At 41.3% G+C, this 26,121-nt stretch overlaps 1 pseudogene across 1 annotated transcript; it reads right to left on the bottom strand.

The window, feature by feature from the left end:
- Positions 1-1,817: 1,817 nt before the first annotated feature.
- On the bottom strand, positions 1,818-25,664 carry LOC309631119 (large ribosomal subunit protein eL38 pseudogene; annotated as a pseudogene). Its single transcript has one exon. The product of its transcript is annotated as a large ribosomal subunit protein eL38 pseudogene (transcript).
- Positions 25,665-26,121: the final 457 nt, after the last annotated feature.

Raw genomic sequence — 26,121 nt, 5'->3', positions numbered from 1 at the left:
AACATTGATCATCCGTCGGGTCACTTAGCAGGGATTCCCTGGAAAATCTTTGGCTTCTAATGAACAGTAGAAATATGTGAATGGGAAGACTAGATTTGGAAAGCTGTCTGTATGAGAAGAAAGTACAGTGATGACAGAACACAGATGTGTACCCTATGAGTTGGCAGAAGTGTGATTATGTTGACTGTGTCAACAGTTGACAGACTCTAGGACACAGTGTCTTTGAGCAACTGCTCTGAAGTTCGGTATTTTTTTTTTTTCTGGGAGAGGGAGGGGTATTTGTGTAGTGATTGCCTATTCCATACTGATAAGAAAGACATAGTCTCTATAGAGATCACGACTTTGGCTGGCTCCACTTTTGGCTGATGAAGGAAGCCAGAATGGCCAGTTCCACTGGCAGTTATCTGAGCCAGTCTGCACAGGTCTCTGATTGCTGTGAGGTTCCACAGGCAGGAAGGAACGAGAAATACTGGTTTCTACCAACAGTTGGAGTCCTAAGGACTGATGTGACTAACTGACGGTAACAGCAGCTTCAAATCCTTTCTGGGAAGAGGCAGGATTTGTAAATAAATGGAAAACAAACACAAGTGTCTCAAAACAAATTTGTGGCTTTCGTTTGGTGTGGTGGGTGTATTCAACCTGGCATAAGAGAGAAAGCTGGAGTCTATATATATGCAATCACTGTTCAACATCGTCTCAAAGAATCATCTATAGTGCTGAAAACTTGTAATAATCATGTGATTAATAGAATGATTATTATAGTGCTCTGCAAATGAGAATATGAAATGACAGTGAATGGGGAAGGGTATTAGGCATTTTAATAAAACAAAATAACAGCATGCTAATAATAGTCATTAGAGTATTAAATACTCATTGCATATGTTTCCAAATTCTGTTTTTAATTGTAAATAATCCAGCATTAATTATAACATTATTTCTTCATCTTTTTGCCTCTGCTCAAAACTAAAAATTCTCTCTATATAAGAGCCAAGGCTCTTTACAATTAATCTCTCTTTCTTTAAAAACAAATAGCAGCAGCAACAGCTGAGTAAAATACATTTTTCACATTTCAAGCAGTCCTCATTTAAAATATGTATACAAAATGTGCATGTTTGTGGGTTTTTTTTTTTCTTCTTACCGTTTTTTGGAATTATAAACACGTTGATAGCCCTGGGGCCTGAAGCTGGTGCTATTTATTTCCCAGACTGATAACAGCCGAGGTTGTAGTTCCATGAGTGGCACCCTGATTCTGGGATTAGAAGTACAAAAGCTGATCTGTGGGGAGAAGGAGAGTTTTTTGGAGGCACGTGCAGCTGCTGCGGGCCAGCACATTGGCCAATCTGACAGCGGCACTGATGTCCCCTCTCAGCCTTTCACGTCGGGACAAAGAGAAGCAAATGCTGCCACAAAGGCCTTCTCATTCTTAACTGCACATATAGAAGGGAAAAGCCAGAGGTTCTGGTGGTCATTTCCATCCCAGGAGGTTTTTTTCCTGGATCACTGGTTATCAGGATCTAGGGTAATCACGAATTAACCCCTGGAAGGCACCAGATACCTACTTTATTTTAAGCATAAGTCAGTAAGCCCCTCTTAAAGATTCCTGCTCCACCCCTCCCCTTTTTATGGTATAGGAGCATGGAGATTTAAGTGAGTGATTTTTCTCTTTGCATGCTGTCTAGAGTCTTTTCCATTTTTAGAACTGACTCCCATATAAATAAAAATTAAACATATTTTTGCTATTCCCAATACTTTTAATACCATCTATTTTTTTTACTGTGAACATTCAAATTTATTATTTTTTTTTACAATTCAATGGCTTTTATTTTATTTTATTAATTTATTTTTATACAGTTCTTTTTTTTGAATTTTATTTTATACAGCAGGTTCTTATTAGTTATCTATTTTATACATGTTAGTGTATACATGTCAATCCCAATCTCCCAATTCATCCTACCACCACTCCTGCCCCCCGCTTTCCCCCCTTGGTGTCCATACATTAGTTCTCTACATCTGTGTCTCTATTTCTGCCTTGCAAACTGGTTCATCTGTACCATTTTTCTAGATTCCACATATATGCATTGATATACGATATTTGTTTTTCTCTTTCTGACTTACTTCACTCTGCATGACAGTCTCTAGGTCCACCCATGTCTCTACAAATGACCCAGTTTCATTCCTTTTTATGAGTGAGTAATATTCCATTGTATATATGTACCACATCTTCTTTATCCATTCATCTGTTGATGGGCATTTAGGTTGCTTCCATGACCTGGCTATTGTAAATAATGCTGCAATGAACATTGGGGGTGCCTGTGTCTTTTTGAATTGTGCTTTTCTCTGAGTATATGCCCAGTAGTGAGATTGCTGGGTCATATGGTAGTTCTATTTTTTTTTAAAGGAACCTCCATACTTTTCTCCACAGTGACTGTATCAATTTACATTCCCACCAACAGTGCAAGAAGGTTCCCTTTTCTCCACACCCTCTCCAGCATTTGTTGTTTGTAGATTTTCTGATGATGCCCATTCTAACTGGTGTGAGGCGATACCTCATGGTAGTTTTGATTTGCATTTCTCTAATAAATACCACCTATTATTTTAATTGGCCTAGTCATTTTAGAATTTAAAACAGTAAATGCTCAATTAAGCTTGCATAAGGGATGTCTGGCTCTTGGGAAACTAGAAAAAAGAGGCAAGTTCAAATCCATGTAGATTTATTCCAATCACTCAGAGACTAGCTTATGTCATATTCCTTATACTTACCTTATCTGGTGTTTCATAAAGCTGTCAACTAACCTTCATATCATCTAGATGTCTTATTTTGGCTTACCAAATTTCAGACTTGGGTCTGTGAATACTCACAAATATTTTCTTTAAAAATGTACTGGTAGTCTTAAAGTACGTCAGTAATCACGTAATAGTCCTTATTTATAACTAGAAAGCTGGAATCATCCAGCAGTGGGAGCCAATGACTGGGAAGCAACTCAACCAAGGCTCTTTCCCTGGTCTTGCTAGTGCCGGGCCAGAGGAATACAGATTGCGAGTTTCCTCTGGGTAGTGTCACAAAAAAGTAGGGAGGATTTGCATGCTGTGCCAGGAGGTGCTAGTTAAGTGGAGATATTAAATATAGTCACTGTTTAAGTAATTATGATAAGAACAAGCTTTTAGAGAACAACTAAATCTTTACAGCCTCCAATAGGACATTTGATGTGTTTCCTAACTTGTGCATTCCCCATTTGAAGAGGGGGATGGATCTCTGCCTGGGATGGCCTCCTCCCTGAATTTCAGAAGTGCTAAAATAACAAGCAACGTCTGGCTGGGTGATTTTCCACATTTGCCCTGTTTAAAGGAAGAAGCTTGTTCTACCCTAAACAGTTATGGGAACTGTTTGCTTTGGATGGGCTTGGTCCTCATGGGCTGAGGAGGGCCTTCTTACTCGGTTTCCTTGCCAAGGTGGAAATTTGATGCCAAAGGCTTCCTAGTCATGTAGAGGCATTCTCTAATTTGAATAAGACTGGTCTGAAGAAAGTGTGTTGGGGAGCCCAGGGTACACAGTAATAGTGGCTTGAAAGAATAGTCACTTGAAATGGTAGCTTGTGCTAACCTAGCTTGGAGCAGAATTCATTGTCATACCTTGGACAGAATACTTCTTGGATCTGTTTGTGCTCCACCAAAGATTAGGGAAGGCTCTATCCTGAGACTCTACTGTCCATCTACGGATGCCTTTGGGATGCTTATGCTCCGTTACATCTATTAATCGTAGAGGATAAGCATTCTGGGTAATTTACAGTCCATGGCCTCCAAATGGGTGTACAAAGGTGAGCTGGGTGTGGCTGCTAGAAGCCAGTTTTACATTCCAGTCATTCCATTACTTGCTGTACTCAGAGTGGATGGTCCCTGTAGAGTTGTGGTTCTAAGCACTGCCTTGAGTTTGAACCTGACTCTACCAGTTTTTTGCCATGTGATCTTGGACAAACTGCCTAAGTTTGCCATGCCTCTTTCTTTGCCTCTGTAAAGTAGGGATTGTCATGAAGTCTCAATAAATTAATATATGTGAAACCCTTGGAATATACCCCAGCACTGGGTAAGTGCTCAATAAACATTAGCTACTTTTACTTTCTCCCTCTCTTAAAATTACAGGTGATACCTACTGACCTCTGACTCATGGTCTAGCTTGATGGTTATGGTTGGAAAGGGAATTATAGGAGAATGAGAAGTGTATGAATCTGCCATCTATCTACCTTAACGCCTATGTGTACCCACATCCGTGCCCCAGAACAAAATCGGGCCTACTGAGTGCTCATACATTTATGAAGATTTCTCTCAGAAGTGATCTTTCTGGCTTTTGTGCTATCAGGCAGATCAATTCTCTTTTTAATATTGGTCTGTCCTTTCGATGGTTGAATTCAAGCCATGCTTATTATAGCTTATTTTACCCAGCAGTTGTGGCGTGCCAATCCTGTAAGACTGTTGACAGTGATCTATGGGGACAGTCATTTCTGCACACAAATCATGGTTGACCAAATCCATGTGTTCTCTCAGGTGTGGGGCAGAGCATCTGAAATACCACATAGCAAGTAGGAGGGGCACTGACATGTAGCACATTACTGTACAACCATTTCCTGTGCCCCAGCCTCCTCTGACCTCGGCTGCTTTTTTAAGCCACTGATCCACAGCTCCTGTTATGGGCCACATCCCCACACCTCCCCCACACAGCTCCACCAGCCACTCCCCAGCTTGCATCCTGGCTGCTGTCTCTCGCACAGCCTTACAAATCACATTAACCGAATTCAGTGTCCCCTTTGTCAAGGGGAGTGTTACTTCGTCTCTTTGTTACTCCCTTTGTCAAGGCCCCTGCAGTCCCTGGTGTTTGTGTGTTTAATATGCCCAGCAAGTATTCATTTGTTCATTCATTTCTTTACTCATCCGTCCATCCATCTGTCAGGCATTTATTAAGGCCCACTATGTACCAGGCATTGCACTAGGCGCTGAAGATGCAGAGATGACCCAAGTTCTCTATGGCAGGGACCATATCTTAGACTCTAGATAGGAAGAGAAGCACAGACGGATTATGACAAAGGTAGCAAAGTGATGTGGGATAATGGAAACGTGAACTTTGAGCCTGAGTGCTTGGGTTCAAATTCTTCTTCTGCCACTTCCTATCTGTGTGCCCTTGGACAAGCTACTTAATTTCTCCACGTCTACTTGTAAAATGGGGAGCGTCATTGTACCTACCTCATAAGGCTGTTGTAGGAGTTAATATCTATAAAATTTGTAAAAGAGTGCCTGAAATATAGTAAGTGCTATCTAGTGTTAAATAAATAAGTGCAACCATAGAGGTATACCCAGGGTATATGTGTAAGACTGGCTAGTCCCACTGCAAGATCAAAAGTTTGTTTCCACTCAGCTCTGCCCCAGGCTGAGGACCTCTTCCAACTCAGGAGAGTAGAAAAAAAACGCCAGGTCAGAGTTTGGCTGTTGGGCATCAGGGCCGCCTAGCGCAGGTCAGCCTGTCCTGATCTCGGACTTTATTTCCAGAAATGAGCCTTTCACCCCATTCTTTGGACCAAACTGCTATCTTGTATCTTCGTCATAGTGGCTGAGTCTTTGTCCTATTTTCCTGCATCCTTAGCCCCTGCCTGACTTTCTGGTCAAGGCTTCAGCTCTTCCGGAGCAGAAGTTCTGCCTTGATCTTGCCTGTCTGCCCTTGAACACCATTCTCCAAGCAGGAGTCCAGACACCAGCAGCCAGACCTTTTTGCTGCCTGGATCTCTGAACATGACTGGCTCCAGGATTCCCCATTGCTATGCTTCACTCACCCCTCTCGTTTTATTCTCCTGACTCCATGCCCTGCCCATGCGGCTGGTTTCTCCCAAGTGCCTGTTTCCCAAGCTTCTGCCTGGTCTTCAAAGGCAGGTATTTAGTCTCAGTTCTTATCATCTTACATAAGGGCTGTTCTGCCACCACTTCATCTTTTTACTGACAGAAAGAAGGTGGTGAGGAAAAAAGGCTGAGTCAGATATTCTCTGTGCTGCTCATGAAGTGACCTACACAGTTTAGTTGCTGGTTGAAAGGGATTTGGGAGGGGGGGTGGTGAATGTATTAGGGGGTAGCTGTAATAAATAACTGTGCACAAGCAAAGGTCTGCTTACGAGGGGGTGGCTGTGTATAAAGTTTCTACTTGGGGACTTTCTCCTCTTGAGGCCCAAATTAAGGAAATTTCTTCACTACTGTAATTTATCCCCCTGAATAACTAGTCTTCCTCAATACTAGTCATACAACATTGTCCCACAACTCTTCAGTTAATGAAGTCATAATATTGTAGTTCTGGTTTTTGACTTCAGTTCTTTCTACCCATCTTTCAATCTTAGTGTTTGCATGCAGGTTAAACATTTCAGGAAGCCATGGGTTTCCCCTCTGTTTTCTCCCCCCATCATTCCTATTTTTGCTTCCTCAGAGTTTTCTAAAACTTGAGTATAGTTTAGATGTTAGCCCAACAAATTTCTCTTTCCATGGATTCACTTCTGTTGAGCATGCCACTTTCTTTTTGAGTAAAAAAAGGCAATCATCTCCATTAAGATAATAACCTCAAAACTCCATTGCTGACAAGGGTGTCGCGAAAGTGAGGCAACAGTGGAAGGGAAATAAAGGCCATAGCATAATCCCCTGCTTTTAGCGATGTAACCTCATTTTCATTAGGCCCCATGTAGCTGCCTAATTTCCATTAGGCACCTGCTGATTTCTTTTACCCCTATGCACGCAAGACAATCTTATTTTCCCTTCAGTTCTATTGGGTACTTAGGTCTGATTGAAAACTTAATTGTAAGTGCTCGAAGTCATCTGCAGAATATTTCTCATTTGTGAAATATTCTATTATCTATTCTTTATGGTATGCATTTATTTTCTTGATTGAAATAATTTTCATTTGAAATAGCATCTGACTTTTGCAAGGGTTTTAAAGCACATTCACATATGTTATCTCATTAATTCTCACAAGAGCCCTGTGAAGTTGGCAGAACTGTTGTTATTCTTATTCTGTAGATGAGGAAATAATGGCTCAGAGAAAGATTGCAGGAGGATAATGTAAAAATTGCACTGGGGGAAAAAAGCCCATTGGAGCGGGAGCCGGAAAGATCCAGCACTGCTTGCAGCTCTGGCACTGTTGATTACTAACTGTGTGCCTCTAGGCAAGCCATTTAATCTCCCCAGGCTTCAGTTTCTTCATCTGAAAAGTGAGGGACTTAGATTTGATGGTCTACATGCTTTCTTCTGATTCTAAGTCTGGATGACATTTGTTTAAACAGGTACAGTTGGCCTGGCCTCTGTATCCACGGGTTCTGCGTCCGCAGATTCAACCAACTGCAGATGGAAAATATTGGGAAAAAAATTCCAGAAAATTTCCAAAAGCAAAACTTGAATTTATTGTTGCTGGCAACTATTTACATAGTATTTATACCTATTTACATAGCATTTACATTGTGTTAGGTATTAAAAGCAATCTAGAGATGATTCAAAGTATACTGGAAGATGTGCATAAGTTAAATGCAAATACTACATCATTTTATATAAGGGTGTTAAGGGACTTGAGCATCTTTGGATTTTGGTATCCACGATAGTCCTGGAACCAATCTCCTGCGGATATTGAGGGATGACTGTATTCATATTTACTTCCCCTACTCAACCTCTGACAGGTGAGGAATGTGAACACACACACATACACACACACACCCCCCAAGGACTACTTTGGACCCACAAGTTGAAGTCAAGCAGTCCCGAAGTAAGGGGTGTTGCTAGCTGTAAGAACAAGGGAATTGGGGATATAGGAAGAGATGATCAGTTCTTGAAAATGTGTAATATTCATCCTAGGTAGAGTGAGGTGGCAAGTCCTAGCTGGTTCGGTTCAGTGCAAATTTGGAGGAATTAGAGAATGGGAGAGGTTGGAAAGTATCTCCTTTTAGGGAGAAGCAAACCAGACATCAATTACAAATTTTTATCTTATGATGGTTAATGAAACATGGTAACCATTAAAAAATGTTAAAGACTTTTTTGGAGCCGTGTTAGGGTCACAGCAAAGTTGAGAGGAAGGTCCAGAGATTTCTCATACACCTCCAGCCCCCCACATTCATAGCCACCCCAGTTATCAACATAACCATTCGAATTTTGGAAAAAAGCCCTCAAAGTGTAACTACTTCTACAAATACAAAGCTGTGAAATGTCTTTTAGAAACAATGGATTACTTAATCTTTGCATAAGAATCTTACTGTAATATTTTGGGAAAGGGGAGCCGTTCTCTTCCTCTCATTGTGTTAGGTACAATGTTATGGCACTAATACTTAGTCAGAAAAGGGTGTGACCACAAGAGTACCTGTTTTGCAACACATAATCTTGAAGGATTTCAATTCTAGTGCTTTAATGATGCAGTGTGTGTGTGTGTTATTATATTTTTAATAGCTTAGGTGTTTTTTCTGATTATATAATGCAACTCACTGGTATCTGCTAGAGCCATCATCTTCTTTTGATCACCAGTAATCACTGACAGAAGCATGGCATCATCGCTGGAATACTTATTAGCTGATGCTAAAATGAGGTGAGTTCAGGGTGGGCAGGGAGCCTGCCTATGTTATTCAGCCTCGTCACCTGAGTGCCCAGCAATAGGAGACCCTCAACAAAATTGTGGGTGAGTAAGGCATCTTCCTCCTAAGACTATAATAACAATGATTGTAATCATCAAGGGTGGAAATGGCTGCATCATGCTACAAGGTGAGAAAAATAGGAAACAGCCTCTCTGTGTGAGGTTAAGCTTCCAGGGCTTCATGTAGTACCTTCCATGACGATGTTTAGTCAATATCACTTCTTTAGGTCTGAGATCACAAGGCAGTGGAGTGTCCCTGGTTTTTGGAGAGTGGCTTTTTCTGCAGCTGCGTGGGTAAGAATTTCTACTTCTGCTGAAAAATCTGAAAAACGAATAGCTCATGTGGACGTTGTCAAGGACACTATATGCCTCCTGATCACTCTTAGAGCCTGGAATAGAAATTGTGTAAAATTACTAAATGGGACGTTCCTGTGGGCTCACGTTGAGACACCAAAGCAGAGCACAGCTGGAGACAAGTACCTCCACATTCCATCAAGAGGAGCTAGATCAACACCAGGGCTTGCTAAGAGGTGCCCCAAACTGCTTCTATGACCTGTGGTCCCTCACCCAATTCCAACAAGAGAGCTCTTGGGAGAATTGTTTTGTTTTGTTTTGTTTTAAATTTATATTTTATTTATGGCTGTGTTGGGTCTTCGTTTCTGTGCGAGGGCTTTCTCCAGTTGCGGCAAGCGGGGGCCACTCTTCATCACGGTGCGCGGGCCTCTCACTATCGCGGCCTCTCTTGTTGTGGAGCACAGGCTCCAGACGCGCAGGCTCAGTAGTTGTGGCTCACGGGCCTAGTTGCTCCGCAGCATGTGGGATCTTCCCAGACCAGGGCTCGAACCTGTGTTCCCTGCATTGGCAGGCAGACTCCCAACCACTGCGCCACCAGGGAAGCCCAAAGGAGAATTGTTTTTAATAAAAACTTTATTGAGATATAATTCATATATCATCAAATTCACCCTTTCAAAGTGTACAATTCAATGGTTTTTGGTATATTCACGGAGTTGTGTAACAATCACAACTATCTAACTTTTGAACATTTTTTATCACCCGCCCCAAATAAACCTGTACTCATTAGCAGTCACACCCCGTCTGTTCTTCTCCTGGCCCCTGGCAATCACTCAACTGCTTTCTGTTGTTATGAATTCGCCTATTCTGGACATTTCATTTAAATGGATTCATATAACGTGTGGCATTTTGTGTCTGGCTTCTTTTACTCAGCATAACGTTTACAAGATTCATCCCTGTTGTAGTATGAATCAGAGCTTCACTCCTTTTACGGCTGAATAACATTCCATTGTATGTCTATACCACATTTTGTTTATCCATTCATCTGCTGATGGACATATGGGTTATTTCCACTTTGGGGCTATTGTGCATAATGCTGCTATGAACATTAACATACATGTTTTTGTGTGGTCTTGGGAGAATTTGACCTCTGTTTCTCTGAGTTTGCGAGCACAGAGTATGGCATCTGTTCCTTGCCTTGTCATGAGGCTTGGCTGGAGCTGCCCCCCTAACAAAGAGGAGAGAGGAGGTTGTAGTGGGAGTGAGCTACAATTCCATAATAAGCAGGGTAATGATTGGGTCTTACAAGGACTAGCGTGGACACTAGAGGAGGTGTAACCATCTTAAAAAGACCCTGCCCAAGAACACAGTCTTGGTAGGGTTACTGTCTGAGCAAGAGCTAAGGGAGACTTGTGAATGGTCAGCAGGAGAATATAGGGTCCACTTGAGGGAACAGGGAAGTGTGGGAGATCCCCAGTGGGGACTGAGGGGTTTCCTGAAGAACACAGGAAAGTTCCGCGTTTACGTGAGGGAGAGAGTTGGCTGGCTTTTGAGCATCTGTCTCACAGAGGACATCAGTGGCCAAATAAAATGGCATCAGCCAAACAACGAAAACCTTTTTGCTTCTTTACTTCTCCTTTCTCCTCCACACCTCAAATGGGAAGGAACGTCAAACAAGACTGGGGTGTGGTTGGAAGAAGGACTGTCCCCGCCGCCCCTTCCCTATTGCAGGTTACTGAGACCTATGAAGACCTGACCTAGACTATAGGGGAGGAAGATTTGAAGAGGAGAAAAGAGTGAAGTTTGGATATTAGAGAAAATTGAACCTGTATAATGCTTTGAAACAAGACTGCTACCAAAGTAAAAAGCCACTGGAGAAGTTATATAGTTTGCTCAAGTTATTGTCTGGGGTCAGGAAAAGATCTGCCAGAGCAGGTTTGAAGCACAAGAATGGGAGAAAAATTAAGTAATTTCCTGATTGCACTCTACAGAGTCCAGCCTGATTAAAAAACATGTTTTTGTCAGAGTACAGTTCTCTCTGAGTTTGGTCTGCTTAGGACTTCTTTGAATGCCAGGACTGTGCTGGAGGTGCTTTGCTGTCATTGGTGGTGGTCACCACTAGTGGGGCTGTTAATCAAAGGGCCTTGCCTTCCCTATCACAAAGGTAGGTGCATGAACAGGCTGACAATTAGAATTGTCAATTGACAATAATCATACCCCACGGTTCTTGGCATACATCACTATTGGTCTGTAAAAGATGCCTCTCATTTAAAAAATTATTGTTCTCCTTCATCCCCTATCCCTTGTGCCATTCTCCTTCCATTACAGGCGCCTACTTAGATGTGTTTCTATATTTTTCAAACGTACACACATAGCAAAGAACATATATTGGCATGGTTTTGTGTATTTGTGTTTTTAATATAAATAAATGGCACTGTATTATAGACTTCACTAAGTTGCTTCCTTTTTTGTTATTTTCAACTCAATACTGTGTTTTTAAGCTCTAATTGCCTTACTGTCTGAAATTCACTGACCTGACTTAGTTAGGGCTCCCAAGTTGGCTCAATCTCCCTGTTTCCATGAACAATGTTGTCGTTGACATCTTCACACATGTCTGGGGATATACCCAGGAGTGGAATTGCTGAAACTAACTACTGGGTGTTTCAGTTACCACATAAACCACATAAATTATCTTTTTTGCTTTTAAGCCACTTGACAATGGGTTGTGTCACTTGCAACCGAAGAACTCCTACCTAATCCTTGCCTGTTGGAGGTAAGGGACACCTTGTCTCATCTGCCTGGCCTCCTCTAATTCCCTTCAAAGAGGCCAAGGATAAAGTAGCATTTTTGATGTCTCTTCAAGACTCTCTTGCTTTCAGACTTTGTAACTGGCTTCTCCTTTGGAAAAAGTCTCATCACTTCTGTTTCACATGATGGATAATGTGAATCTGTAGGTGTTGTTTATTGGAAAAGTATTTTAATTAAAAAAAATTCATGTTAAATGCTCAGAACATAGAAAAATGTTTTCAAACTTTGGAACTGCAATTATATTTGCAGCTCTCTAGAAACGGAAATGTCTCTTAATGCTAAAAATACTTTACTAGATCAATCATCTTAATAATAAAATCTTATTAAAACAATCTTTCCTCACCACAGGAATGCCAGTTATGAGACCTTGATTAGGGAGATTTCCTTCTGTGGTACATAGATCTTTCTCCAAGTGTTTTTGTTTACTGAACATTTTGGGACTTCTCAGAAGTCTTTGGGTTATACACTGCTGCAGAAACCCCCATTCAAGACACCAAGGTCAGTTGAAGTAGCTGGAGAATAGTGGAATGGCATTCTATTCCTTGACCATGAGCTGATACAAATGAGATGAAAATCAACAGAAATAAATTCTATGGGCATAAATATAAAGCTATTCATTGATGTTAACCCTAACATTAAATGAATTCGGGAAAGGGTAGACCTGATTTGACAGCAGTTCATGTGAAAGAGACATAGATGTGTTAGGTGTCCTTAACTTAATGTTTAGCAACAGTCCAAAGAGGCTGTTAGAAGCACTGATACAATCTAGGCAGCAGTCACTGAAGTGTTGTACTGTGCTCAACTCGGGAGGAAGGGGGAAGCACTCCCTTCTTCTTTGCTGGTTTTATGACCTTTGGGGTATTATTCTGAGCACCAAGCTTAAAGGACACAGTGACAAATGGGAAGCTCCTAGATGAGGACAGCTGGCAAGGAAAGAAATCTAGAAACTATTACAGCAGCAAAGACTAAGGAAATACCAGCTGTCTTCAAATATTTGGAGGGCTCGCATGTGAATAACAGTAACCCCTTACATTATATATGGAACCTCACAATCTTTAGAGCTCTTTCATTTTTATTATTTAACATGATTCTTACATTGGCCTGTGAAGTAGACGAGGCTGATACTGCTCTCATTTTGTAAATGAGGAAAACGAGGGTCAACGAGGTAAACTTCACTTGCTCAAAACAGAATAGCAGTTGAATGGAGATTCTGGGACTAGAAGGCAGGTTTCTTGACTTGTGTTTAGTGCTCTTTCAATTACCTTAAGCAATAGAAAACTTAAGACTTCCACATTCTGTGCTCTTGTGGAAGGCAAACCTAGGACCAATGGGTCAGCTGAACCAGAAGGCAGTAAATGCAACATAAAGAAGTTTTTAAGAAAAAACCAGGAAGTTCTTTCCAACAGTGGAAGATGTGGCCCCTCAAAGTCGTGGTGAACTCTGTCATGGATACTCTTCCAGTGGAGATTTGATAAAAGTCCTTCAGGGATATTGTAGAAAGAATTCCTGAATAGACAAAGACATTGGACAATCTTCTTCATTTCCATACTGTTATTTTATTTGTATTGGACTGAGAAGGAAATAAACAAAGAAATACTCTGGCAACCTGCTATGTTTTCATCTGTCAGTTTGCTAACTAGAGCTGAGAGAGGTCTGAAAAGAAAATTCCATTTGAAAAAATATGATGCAGGCTGGTCCAGATAAATGACTCACTGATATGTTTATGTCAATCTTATTTCTGTTTATCCACCGACCATGGGCACATCGGTGCTGATGTCTCTTACTCTTCAGCCCTTTCCCTTAAAACCAGTTACAAACGGAGACGAAAGAATAAGAGAATAATCATGAAAAATCAGGCTCTGGGAACCAAGTTGCTGGGCTGAGGGCCAATGCCACGTCATCTCAGAGGCTCACGAAATCTGATGTTTATGCAGCCTAAAGTATCTTTATTTTTACTGTGTGTCTGAAGCTTATGACATGATCGAGGTTAGTAACTATGGAGACTGGTGATTTATTTACCACTGAGGTGGTTCAGCTCTGACAGAACCAGTACAGGCTTCCTCATGTAAGCAGAGTGTCTGCCCATCCCTTCCTAAGGGGATCTGCCGAAAAAAGATGGATTAACGCAACTGAGGAATCTGAGGAAATCTTTTAAATGAAGGCACTTAAGAGCAAAAGGGAAAAAGAAAGGACTTGAAGAAGTACAGCACTGATGTTCTCTCTCACCTCCGTGTCTCTGTGTGTCCACTTTTCTCCTTCTGGAATGCCCTGCCCTGTCGGGAATAGTGACCTTCTCCCAGCTTACCCTACCAGCCCGAAGCCCACCTTCTACACAAAGGCTTCCAAATAAAACTAACCAATATTTACTACTCCCTTTTCTGGCTATGTCGGGTGGTTTCTGTGCTATGCCTATTTGCCATGGGTTACATTGGACTGAAAGTTTTTATTACTGTTCCCAGGGTTGTCCCTCATGTTTCACATGTATTTTGTGTTCATCTCAAGGAGTTGTGTGTGGGAGACATCCAGCCCATGCTCCTTTCTCCATGCCAAAGGGGTGCCTTTTCAGATTCTCACATCGAATGTACTCGTGGTGGTCCTGATTGGCCCCTAAGTACCACCCTGGGGCTCTCCATATCTCTCCAATGAGTCGTATACCCCTTGAGGGCAGGGGTCTGTCGGATCTACTTCTGCACTCCCCGTAGGGCCTGGCCTTAGATAAATGCTCTTTCACTTGATTTAAACAGAGAAACAGAAGGAGGCCTTAACTCAGGAAGTGAATTACAGGAAAGATGGTCTACAAAACAGAGAGAAGGAAAGAAAGTGGAAGCAAGAGTTTGCAAATGCGGAGACCATTTCTTGATCCTGCTGTTTTCCTTGTGCTTCGAGGGCAGATAGATTTTCCAGGCATTTCTGGCTCCCGATCTCTGGTTCTGTCCAAGGGCTAACGAATGCACAAATGAGAGCTCCTGCAGGCTGAGGTGCTGGGCTTGCCCGGGCTCTTTTAGCCCAGTCTAGGTCCTGCTGGTTGTCAGGGCAGGGCTGGGGTCTGAGTAACGAGGCCAGGGTGCAGCCCTGATTTGGAGCTCAAAAGGGAAGCAACCTCCGTTGCTGCCGAGAGATGACCTGACATATTTCACTGGCTCCTGTGGGACAACCCCAGGAAAATCCTTCCCACGCCCAACAACATCGCTCTTCACTTTCAGGATGCAGTAGCCCTTTGCCATCACTCAGGCAGCTGTGTCTTCTGCCAGCCAGGTTTTCCGGTGGGGCTTACCTCAGAGTCAGGCCTGGTGGATCCCTTCCCATTTAATTTCGCTCTTTTCAGAATCAATGTCAATTGTGCGTATGACTTAAGAAGAAATCACAGATTGCTCCATTGCTTCCTCCCCAAACGTCCCCTGCCTCAAACCCCAAACCAAAAATACCACCAACTCACCATGCTTGAGGAAGCGAGAGGACACTGAGGAGTGACTGCAGTCAAATACTAGTTGCAAAAAGAAAAAAGGGGAACAAAATCATCAAAAATATGGAAATTTAGAAGTTGCTTTATTATTTTTAGGCAGTAAGAAAACTAGAATCATTTACTATATGCAAGATTCATTAGCTGGGATGGGTTTCAGATGATCAGAGGACGTAGAAAGGACTGCCATTGTTCTGAGGAATAATAGAGTCCCTTCCCTCCCCGACATAAGCACAGAACTCATTAGCTAATGTCTTTTACAACTGGGTAGAAGAAACACAAATAAAAACCATGGTTGATGCAGCATGAACAGTCTAGATTTTTACTGACCAGTAAAACAAAGCACACGTGAAGCCTCTAGCCTCATATAGACCCTTTTTAAAAAAAATATGCCCTAATATCCATAAACAATAAAAATGAAGAGTCTTGAAGTAGATGTGGCAAAAACTGTCTAACGTCTACTCATTAGCAACAACTCAAGACTTTGGCTTTGTGGTATGGGATGGCAAAGGGGTTCTTTCGGTTTCATAGCTTTCCTCTTTGTAGATCTGGACAAACTAGACCTCTGAGACCTTGGACAAATCATCAGTGTCTCTAAACTTCAGCTACACATCTGTGAAATGGGAATTAAAGTGATATCATATGGGGTTACTGTGAAGATTAAATGAAGATGGTCCATGTAAAACAGGAGTTTAGTGCAGTGCCTGGAATATAGAGTTTAATAAACATTTGCTGTCACTATGGTTTAGGCACAATGGTTAAGCACATAGACTCCAGTGCCAGCATGTCTGGCTTTGGATCCTGCTTTTACTACTTAATGGCTGTGCAATCTTTGGCAAGTTACTCAGCCTCTCTGCTCCTGTTTTCTCAACTGTAAAATGGGGACAAGATTACCAGCTTGTTGGGTGATTGTGAGGGTTAAATGAAGTAAGCCCTTGGAACGCTGCCAGGCACACAGTGAGCACCATATAAACTGTTCATAATTTTCATTATGTTGTAAAGAGAACTTTGTTGACTAGATGCTTCTCCTACCTGTTCCTCACTCCTTACCTCCAATCTTGGAATTCTCAGACTGTATAGCTCATCCTCTCTTTTTAAATTTGAGCTACTAGGAAAGCCTCAATTCCCCAGATCTGTGGGGCACCATCCCTTGTCTCCCAGGGACCTGAGCAGGAACACATCAGTGGCGAGAAAGTGGTAGACCCAGAAACCTTAGCTGTGCAAGAGCACTGAGAGCTCTTGCCTGCCCTCCCTCGCCTGGGCTCAGCCCTGGGGGCTCAGGGATGGCCCCAAGGATCTGGGGGACCAGTTGAAATTGTAGTGCTTGAGCAGAGCCCAGGTTCTTGAGAAAGACCCAGAGGCTCAGAGAAGACTCCAGACTACAGAGCAGAGCAGAACTCTTAGCTCTATCTGCTAACCAGCCTGACCTTAGGTGAATTTTGCAGTCCCGGGAAATCCAGGGCTTAGGAAGGTCACCCAGGTCTGGATGAACTGAAGACTTCCAGTCTGGAATTTCATCCAGGGCTAGAGAGACTTTAGCTATCTCCTGGCAGTGGTAGCAGGGTGATAGCGTCTAGATTTCTTAGCTAAATTGCATCATCAACATACAGCTCCTCTTTGCTGTTTCTTTCACACAGAAATCTAATCTTAAAAATCTCTGATCTTTCTGTTCATGGTCTGTAGGAAAGCCAGCACTAGCCAGGAGGGAGAACCCAGTGTGAGAAAACAAGTCAGTTCCAGGCAGCACTGTAAATGTGCAGGAACGATCCTTATGATCCTTAATGAGAATTTAAGTGTCAGCCAATGTGCTTTATATGCTGTATCTCTTTGAACACTTAAAGAGCCCCAGGAGGTCGGTACCATAATTATCCCCATTTTATAAATGAGGACTTAGGGGTTCAGAGAGGTTACAAAAGGTCACACTGACGCTGGTGTGATTGAGTCTGGAATCAAACCCCATTCTGTTTGATTTCAAAGGCTGTGCAACTTGATGAAAGTTTCCAGTCTTCCCATTCTGACTTTCTTCTTTCTCAGGTATCTTCTATTTCTTATCCTATCCTTTTCAAAACCTCCAACAGAAAAGGAATTTGCCATAGACATCTAGGTCTTTGTGTGAATTTAAATCAACATGTCACAATTCCAAGGAGAAAGTCTCATTTTAAGGTCCTACACCAATTCTAAAATAGAAGACTTTATTTCATTGAAGACATTAGGGCATTATCCAGTATTTTGGGAGCACTACTCCTAAAATAATATAATTCTCACTCTAAGGCTGGCCTTGCTAATAATAATAGCAACAACAATTGTAATAACGATGATTGCAGCAACCATCCGAATGGCATGTGTTAGGCTCTAGCGTGCCACGCCCTTTATGTAAATCATTTCATTTAATCCTCACCATAAGCCTTACAGTGGGTGTAATTATAATGATCAATTTATAAATGGAGAAACTGAGGCTCAGAGAGGTTAAGTAATTTGCTTAGCTCATGCAGCTAGTAAGGTTAAAGAGTTGGGATTTGACCCTCTGTGCGTGTGTCTTCAGAGACTGGCCGTGGACTCACTCTCTGTGCCGTACTGGAGAAAGCTAAGCTTTGAGGGGACCCTTTTGAAACAGGTCAGAGGTCTTCCTTACCTTTCTTTCTTTCTGTATCTTATCCTGCCCTTCTTGCACAGATGGCCGTATACAGGAGATTAGGTGTCAGCAGATGGCTTGACTGAGTTTCCATCTCATGGAATGATTCTGTTTCTGGCATCCCAGTGAAAGGACTGCCGAGTCCTTTGACCACTTGAGCATTCGCGTTACCAGCTTCTACACTGTTAATTCTATACCTTGTCTCAGTGGGGTGATGTTCCCAGGCTTCTTTTCTAGCTACATGGCTGATTCATTCTAAGTGACTTTTCTGAGGAGAAATTAGCTTAAGGGTTGTCTTTTGCATGTGCTCAACTAAATGACCCCAAAATGGAGTTGAAACAGTCCATGGTTCTGGGGATTTTATAGGGTAATCAGTCTTCCCTGTTTTAGGTCAAGCCCCCAAGACCAATACTCAAAATACACTTAAAATAATTATTCATGCTCTCCTGGAAGGAATCAAAGTTTGTAAAATATAAGAGAAGGCTGAAGACAATGCTTAGTATTTCACTGCCTCTTGTGATGTTCTCTGTGTGTTCTGTTGAAAGGCACAAGAGAAAGTCCATTTGCCGTACTGCTCATAGCCTCTACATTTGATTCTATATGTTCAATTCTGCTGTAGAAGGCAAGAAAGCAAATGGGAAAGATAAAGCTCACAAGAAATATTGAATATGCATGGAAAGTAAGCCAGCAACTTATGAGATATTGGTGGAACTCCTAGGATGTTATATACAGATGATGAGTAAGGAAATAGCTTGTGAGACAAGCAGAATTCATAAGATGTGTTACATACAGATAGTAAGTTAGCAGTCTTTAAAACATGTTAAAGAAAGATAGAATAAATAAAATATCTATGGGAAAAGACAAGCATGTTGCTTATAGATAGAAAGGGTTGAAGATGTCAGGTCATGATCATGCCACCTCTGGGCAGACAGCTATGTCATCCCCAAGCTGGCCACCCACTGGTGATACCCGTTCTGGTCCCACATATCCTCTGCCCAAGAAATGAACATAAACCCCAGAGCTTCTCAGCAGTTATTGGGAAGCTATAGCTGTAGCCAGGTGAACTTGCGCCTGTGTTTCTCTGAGATAGTAAGTGTGTGTCACCAGCCCAGGGTACCTTCTGTCTATGGTCCCCCTTGCTGCATCCGAATCTCTGGTCCTCATAATCACACCATCCATGGGGAAGTCTGAAAAGAGAGAGAGAGAGAGGGAGAGAGAGAGAGAGAGAGAGGAGATATGAGTGTGGTCCTTCCATTAACTTGCAGCTTTCTCTAAGTGTATTCACTTACCCCATCTCTTTCCCTTTGCTTCTAATGGTGTATTTTAATTGATTTACTAAAACACGCAATATGAGCATATTCAATTTTGAGTCTTTGAGCCTTTTTGTTCTGTGGCCTCAGGCATGATTTGCCTGGGACTGTTCTCAGAGGCTCCCTTTGCATCAAGGTGAATTCTCACGTGACATTCATGTTAGACTGTTTCCATTTGGATCTATTCACTTGTATCATCTGTTTCCTTGGATAAGACTCCAACAGTGGATACTTTTACTCCCTCAGAGGACCTAGGAAAGAGCTGTGCCAACAGGGTTTGGAATGGAGGCAAAACTAATTCTGGAGAGTTCCAATGTGTGCTGAAAAATGATAGCAATCAAATAAATGTGTTATATCACATCCTGAATATGGTCTCAGGTCCTCTGCCAGGTAATCAGTGAACATTTTATATGAGTTTGATTTTTTTTCCGTTAGGAAAATTACTGAAGTTCTGAATTAACCAGAGCAGCACAAGAGGGACAACATCATTCATTCAGAACACAGGTGGGAGAAAGGCAGAACGATGGTTTGTAAAAATGGGTCCATAAATAATGAATGATTTTAATAACTCTGAGTGACTTGGACGCTCACACTGAGTGACCTTCTCAATATATTATTTATGCCTTTGGTGTTTTTTTCTAATATAGCATATTTTTTTCCTCTGGTCACAGTATTTTCTTGTCCACTTACTGTGTTTTAAACCACACACTTCTTGCACATAGCTCTAAAGTGGAATATAGATTATAAAAGGAAACACTTCCCACACATTTATGAAATGGTTTCCAGCTGGTCTTAAAAATGTCTTCGATTCCCTCTGGATGTAAGCGTTTATCTGCTAATGCTTAGCATTCGGGAGTTTCCCTGCTCAGTTTCAAAAGTGGGAACATGGAGATAAAGTCAGTGTTTTAAGAGATTAGTATTTGCGAAACATAAAATTGGGTGAAATAAATATTGCACATGTATAAGAAGAAAGTTTCAATCATTATGTAGTGAAATTATACCTACCCCCCCAAACAAACAAACAAACATAAAATAACAACAACAAAATTCTCACTATGTCAGAGGATACAAGGCTTGGCCACTTTTGGTCAGGAGGAATGAAGTTGTGTACCAGGAGGGTTAAGGTTTAGGTGTGTGTGATGAAATCCCAAGTGGTATGTCAACTCCCGCAGAGGACTTCAGGTCACTGGGTGGCATCCCTGTGGGAAATTATTTGGCAAAGAGAAAAGGACCTACGCCCACACCAGATGCACCACTGTGTTAGTGGCTCTGAAGGCTTTCTGTGCAGCTAACTGGCCTTGGAGATGACTCCTTGGGGCCTTGCTAATAGGAAGGGAGTTAGGGAGTCCCTACTTCCAGGCAACTTTAAGGAACAGGGAGATCTCTGTGCCTGAATTTATAGGGTTAGATAGATATTCCTTTTCGCTCCTCTTACACAACTTGCTCTTACTGCCTAGGTTTAGATCAGTCACAGTGTTCATTTAAGGCACTCCAGCTTTGGACTTCAGCAAGGCAAAGAGTGGTATCTACCCAAGACATAGTGGAGAAATCGCCCTCAAAATGATAAAGCATTGAGGTGTAAAGTAACAAAGTCCAGAGAAACTCTCCAAGCTATAACTTTGCTTCTAAAAGTCCTCTGACTTGGATGCAACCTTCAATCAAAGTTCTATTTTCCCTTCATTTTAGCTATCTCCGGCTAAAATGGGTGGGGTGAGCCTCCTCTGTTTTCTATTAAGGGGCAAAGCAGCAAGATTTATGTCAGGAAGTCTTGCTGGAAAGAATGGAGTGGGCTCCCAGAGCTACCCAGTTCCATAGTAATAATATTTGAACTGAAAATCAGGGTAGCACTTCCCAAACAGGATTCCCCAGAACACTAGTTGCTTGAACTGATGATTTTTTAATTTATTTTTTTAATTTTTAAAATGTTAATACAGTTCAGATCAGCGTGCCTGGTTCATTTCAGCTCCTTCACTGGCAAACCTGGGGGCAGCGGCTGCTTCAGCTTCTCTGCCTTCTTTTTGTCTGTGATGACCAAGGTGTAAAGGTATCCGCTGCATCGAACTTTAAACTTCACATTACCCTTATTTTTCTTGGCGTCACTTGGCGTCCTTTTGCCTGGCTGTGAGCAGCAAGTCCTTGATTTCTTCAGTTTTGCGAGGCATGATGACGCGGAGCGGGGAGCGTGGCCGGAACAGCGAGCGGCAAGAAGCTGAACTGCTGAATTGTGTTTTGTTTTGTATTTTTAACCACTGTTTGTGGTCAAAAAAAAAAAAAAAAAAAAAAAAGTGGAAAATCCTGGGTTGAATACATTTCAAGGAATTACTTTTTCTGCAAGGCATTAAACATATTTAATGTGTTAATAGGAATTGCATGTCTTGGAATTAATGGTTCACAGAACACAGTTTGCAAACACTGAATAAGGGAGAGGACCGGGGGAGAAGTGGCCCAGGCTAGGCTGCATGACTGTGGGGGGCAGGGGCTTCTTGATTGCTGGTGGTTAAGCAGTGCCCTTGGGTACCCCCAGTTGTGCCTGGGGTATAGATGAAGAAGGCAGGAAAGGAAGCAGGATAAAACAGAGGTAGTGAGGTGGTAGCGTGATGCTGGTTGACCTAGATTTCCAAACTCTGTGTGTGGATTGGGGGCCCTTTTGGGTAAGAAACATTCTCACTACTCTTGCTAGGGAGCAAAACCGACATGCTCTCTCCCAGGGAGAGTGGTATGGAATGGTACAGCTCTCTGTGTTTTCTTCAGGTTCTGGTTCCTTCTCCAAGTCGGTCATTCTTTCTCCAGTTATAGTATTATACAAATGTATATATTATAGAATTGCCATATTTTATCTTGGCTCCTAATTTAAGTTATTTCAAGGATAGTACATACAGTCCTGGGTACTTGGATGTAAAATCTATGGCATAAGTTCATTGAGAAGCTCTCTGTTGGGGTTCTAACATTGCCACCCATGTGGCATCCCTTTCAACATGACCTCAGGGAGACAGTTCTGCAGTGGGTTCCTGAGATGAACGCACATGCACATTTGATCTATAGCATTACCTCCCAGACTAAACTCGCTATCCTGCTGCCAGTCACTACAACGTTCTCAAATATGAGTCAAGTGTGCGTTAGGAGCCGGTGCCTTGTACTCTGAACTTCAGGGAGCGCAAAACAACCTTTTAATTTTCATTATTTTTTTCAATTTTATTACCTCTTATTTTCTTCCAGTTTCATTGAGATATAATTGACATACAGTTCTGTATAAGTTTAAGGTGTACAGCATAATGATTTGAATTATATACATCACGGTTTATAAAGAGACACAAAATTAAAGAAATAGAAAAAAATTTTTCCTGGTGATGAGAACTCTTAGGATTTACTCTCTTAACAACTTTCATATGTAACACACAGCAGTGTTAATTGTATTTATCGTGTTGTACATTACATCCCTAGTGCTTATTTATCTTATAAATGGAAGTTTGTACCTTTTGACTGCCTTCATGCAGTTCCCCCTCCCCCAACTCCCACCTCTGGTAACCACAAATCTGTTCTTTTTCTATGAGTTTGTTTGTTTGTTTTTGAAGTATAATTGACCTACAACACTATGCTAGTTCCTCTTATATGACATAATGATTTGATGTCTCTGTACATTTCAAAATGATCAATCATGATAAGTCTAGTTACCATCTGTCATCATACAAATATGTTACATAATGTAACATAACATATGTTACATAATTATTGACTATATTCCCCACACTGTACATTCCATACCTGTGACTCATTTATATTGAACTGGAAGTTTGTACCTCTTATCTCCCTCATTTATTTCTCTCCTTTCTCCATTCCCCTCCCCTCTGGCAACCATCTGTTTGACTCTATCTGTTTTGTTATGTTTCGTGAAAAGCTAAAAGCATTTCCCCTAAGATAAGCAACAAGACAAGGATGCCCACTCTCACCACTTTTATTCAACACAGTATTGGAGTCCTTCCTAGCCACAGTAATTAGACAAGAAAAACAAATAAAAGGAATCCAAATTGCAAAAGAAGAAGTAAAACTGTTACTGTTTGCAGATGACATGATATTACACATAGGAAATCCTAAAGATGCCACCAAAAACTACTAGAACTCATCAATGAATTTGGTAAAGTTGTAGGATACAAAATTAATATACAGAAACCTAACAATGCTAACAATGAACTATCAGAAAGAGGAATGTACAAAACAATCACATTGACAATTGCATCAAGAATAACAAAATACCTAGGAATAAATCTAACTGAGGGGGTAAAAGACCTGTACTTGGAAAACTATAAGACACTGATGAAAGAAATTGAAGACAACACAAACAGATGGAGAGATATACTGTGCTTATGGATTGGAAGAATTAATATTAACTGATGTTGTTAAAATGACCATGCTACCCAAGGCAATCTACAGATTCAATGCAATCCTTATAAAATACCAAGGGCTTTTTTCATAGAAGTAGAATAATTTTAAAATTTGTATGGAAATGTAAAAGACCCTGAATAGCCAAAACAATCTTGAGAAAGAAGAACAGAGCTGAAGGAATCATACTCCCTGACTTCAGACTATACTACAAAGCTACAGAAATCAAAACAGTATGGTACCAGTACAAAAACAGACACATAGCTCAATGGAACAGAATAGAAAGCCCAGAGATGAACCCACACTTATATGGGCAATTATTCTATGACATAGGCAGCAAGAATATAAAATGGGGAAAACACAGCCTTTTCAATAAATGGTATTTGGAAACTGGACAGCTACATGCAAAAGAATCAAACAGGACTACTTTCTCATACCACATACAAAAATAAACTCAAAATAGATTAAAGACCTAAGTGTAATACCTGAAACCATAAAACTTCTAGAAGAAAACATAGGCAGTATGCTCTTTGACATGGGCCATAGCAATATTATTTTGGATATGTTTCCTCAGGCAAAGGAAATGAAAACAAAAATAAACAAACAGCACTACATCAAACTAAAAAGCTTTTGCACAGTGAAGGAAATTATCAACAAAATGAAGAGGCTGCCTACTGAATGGGGGAAGACATTTGCAAATGATGTATTTGATGAGGGGTTAATATCCAAAATATACAAAAAACTCATACAACTCAACATCAAAAAAACCCCCAAACAACCCTGTTGAAAAATGAGCAGAGGATCTGAATAGACAGTTTTCCAAAGAAGACATACAGGTGGACAACAGGCATATGAAAAGATGTTCAACACCACTAATCATCAAGGAAATGCAAATCAAAACCACAATGAGCTATCACCTCATGCCTCTCAGAATGGCTATTATCAAAAAGACAGCAAATAACAAGTGTTGGTGAGGATGTGGAGAAAAGGAAACTCTTGTGCACTGCTGGTGGGAATGTAAATTGATGTAGTCACTATGGAAAACAATATGGAGATTCCTCAAAAAATTAAAAATAGGACTACTATACAATCCAACAACTCCACTCCTGGGTATTTATCTGAAGAAAATGAAAACACAAATTAGAAAAGATGTATGCACCCCTATGTTCATTGTAGCATTATTTACAATAGCTGATACATAGAAGCAACCTAAGTGCCTATCAATGGATGAATGAATGAAGAAGATGTAGTATATGTATACAGTGGAATATTACTATCCATAAAAAAGAGTAAAATCTTGCCATTTGCAACAACATGGATGGACCTAGAGAGTATTATGCTAAGTGAAATAAGTCAGACAGATTAAGACAACTAATGTATGGTTTCAATTATATGTGGAATATAAAAAAGAAGACAAATGAACAAACATAGCTAAACATACCAAGCTTTTTATTTTTAAAAAAATAATGATTTAGAAAAGGAAGATGGGAGAATGGGGGTGCCACAACAATGTTCCAGAAAAGCAGGGGTACAGGTCAGTCCATTCCACTTTCTCTGTCTGAGGTAGGGTCTCTAAGACCCTGATGAAAGGGGAGAAGGTAGCTATATGGACTGAATTTACTTCTGGACATTTTCTAGAACCTGTCTGGTAGTCCTTGGTTAATTCAGCTGAGTGCCACACTTCATCAGGGTCAGGGATCCAGACCCTTGTGTACTGAATAAGGGATGGCCTCTGAGAGCAGTTCTCAACCAGAGCATCCATCATTACAGTTGTTCCGGAGCCCCACTCCTTCCATACCATGCTTTTTAAATGGTCCCTTTGAATCCCCCTCTGGGGTTTGAGATGAAGGGGAAGCACCACCTCCTCCTTTGGTGTGGAAGAGGGACCCACAGCACAATTTCCTCCCCAAGATGGTCTTTCCCCAAACCCTCCTTCTCCCCACTCTCTCTCAGCCCTTTAACATCTCCAATGTGAGTCAAGAATTTAAAAGAGTTATGTAACCAGTTTTTACTTAAATCCTTAAAAGTAATTTGCACATGGACTCATACTTCTTTTGGAATGCAGCAACACTTATATCTTTGTGCCTCAGTTGAAACTTCAGTTTTAATTCCTGTTACAAAGATGCTTGTATGCATATCTTTCAATTTCTCTCTCTCTTTTTTTTTTTTTTTTTAAAGCACTTTTCTTTTTTTTTTTTTTATAGCTACTTTATTTATTTATTTTATTTTATTTTTGGCTGTGTTGGGTCTTCGGTTCATGCGAGGGCTTTCTCTAGTTGAGGCAAGTGGGGGCCACTCTTCATCGCGGTGCGGGGACCGCTCTTCATCGCGGTGCGCGGGCCTTTCACTATCGCGGCCCCTCCCGTCGCGGGGCACAGGCTCCAGACGCGCAGGCTCAGTAGTTGTGGCTCACGGGCCCAGCTGCTCCGTGGCATGTGGGATCTTCCCAGACCAGGGCTCGAACCCGTGTCCCCTGCATTAGCAGGCAGATTCTCAACCACTGCGCCACCAGGGAAGCCCTCTCTCTCTCTTTTTTAAAAAAATATTTTGGGAGTGTTATTTTCTCTCTCTCTTTTTTAGTAAATTTATTTATTTATTTTTGGGCTGCATTGGG

The sequence above is a fragment of the Balaenoptera borealis genome (assembly GCF_965194805.1).
Source record: "Balaenoptera borealis genome assembly, chromosome: 6".
Taxonomy (NCBI): Eukaryota; Metazoa; Chordata; class Mammalia; order Artiodactyla; family Balaenopteridae; genus Balaenoptera; species Balaenoptera borealis.
This window is presented reverse-complemented; position numbering and strand designations above follow the sequence as displayed.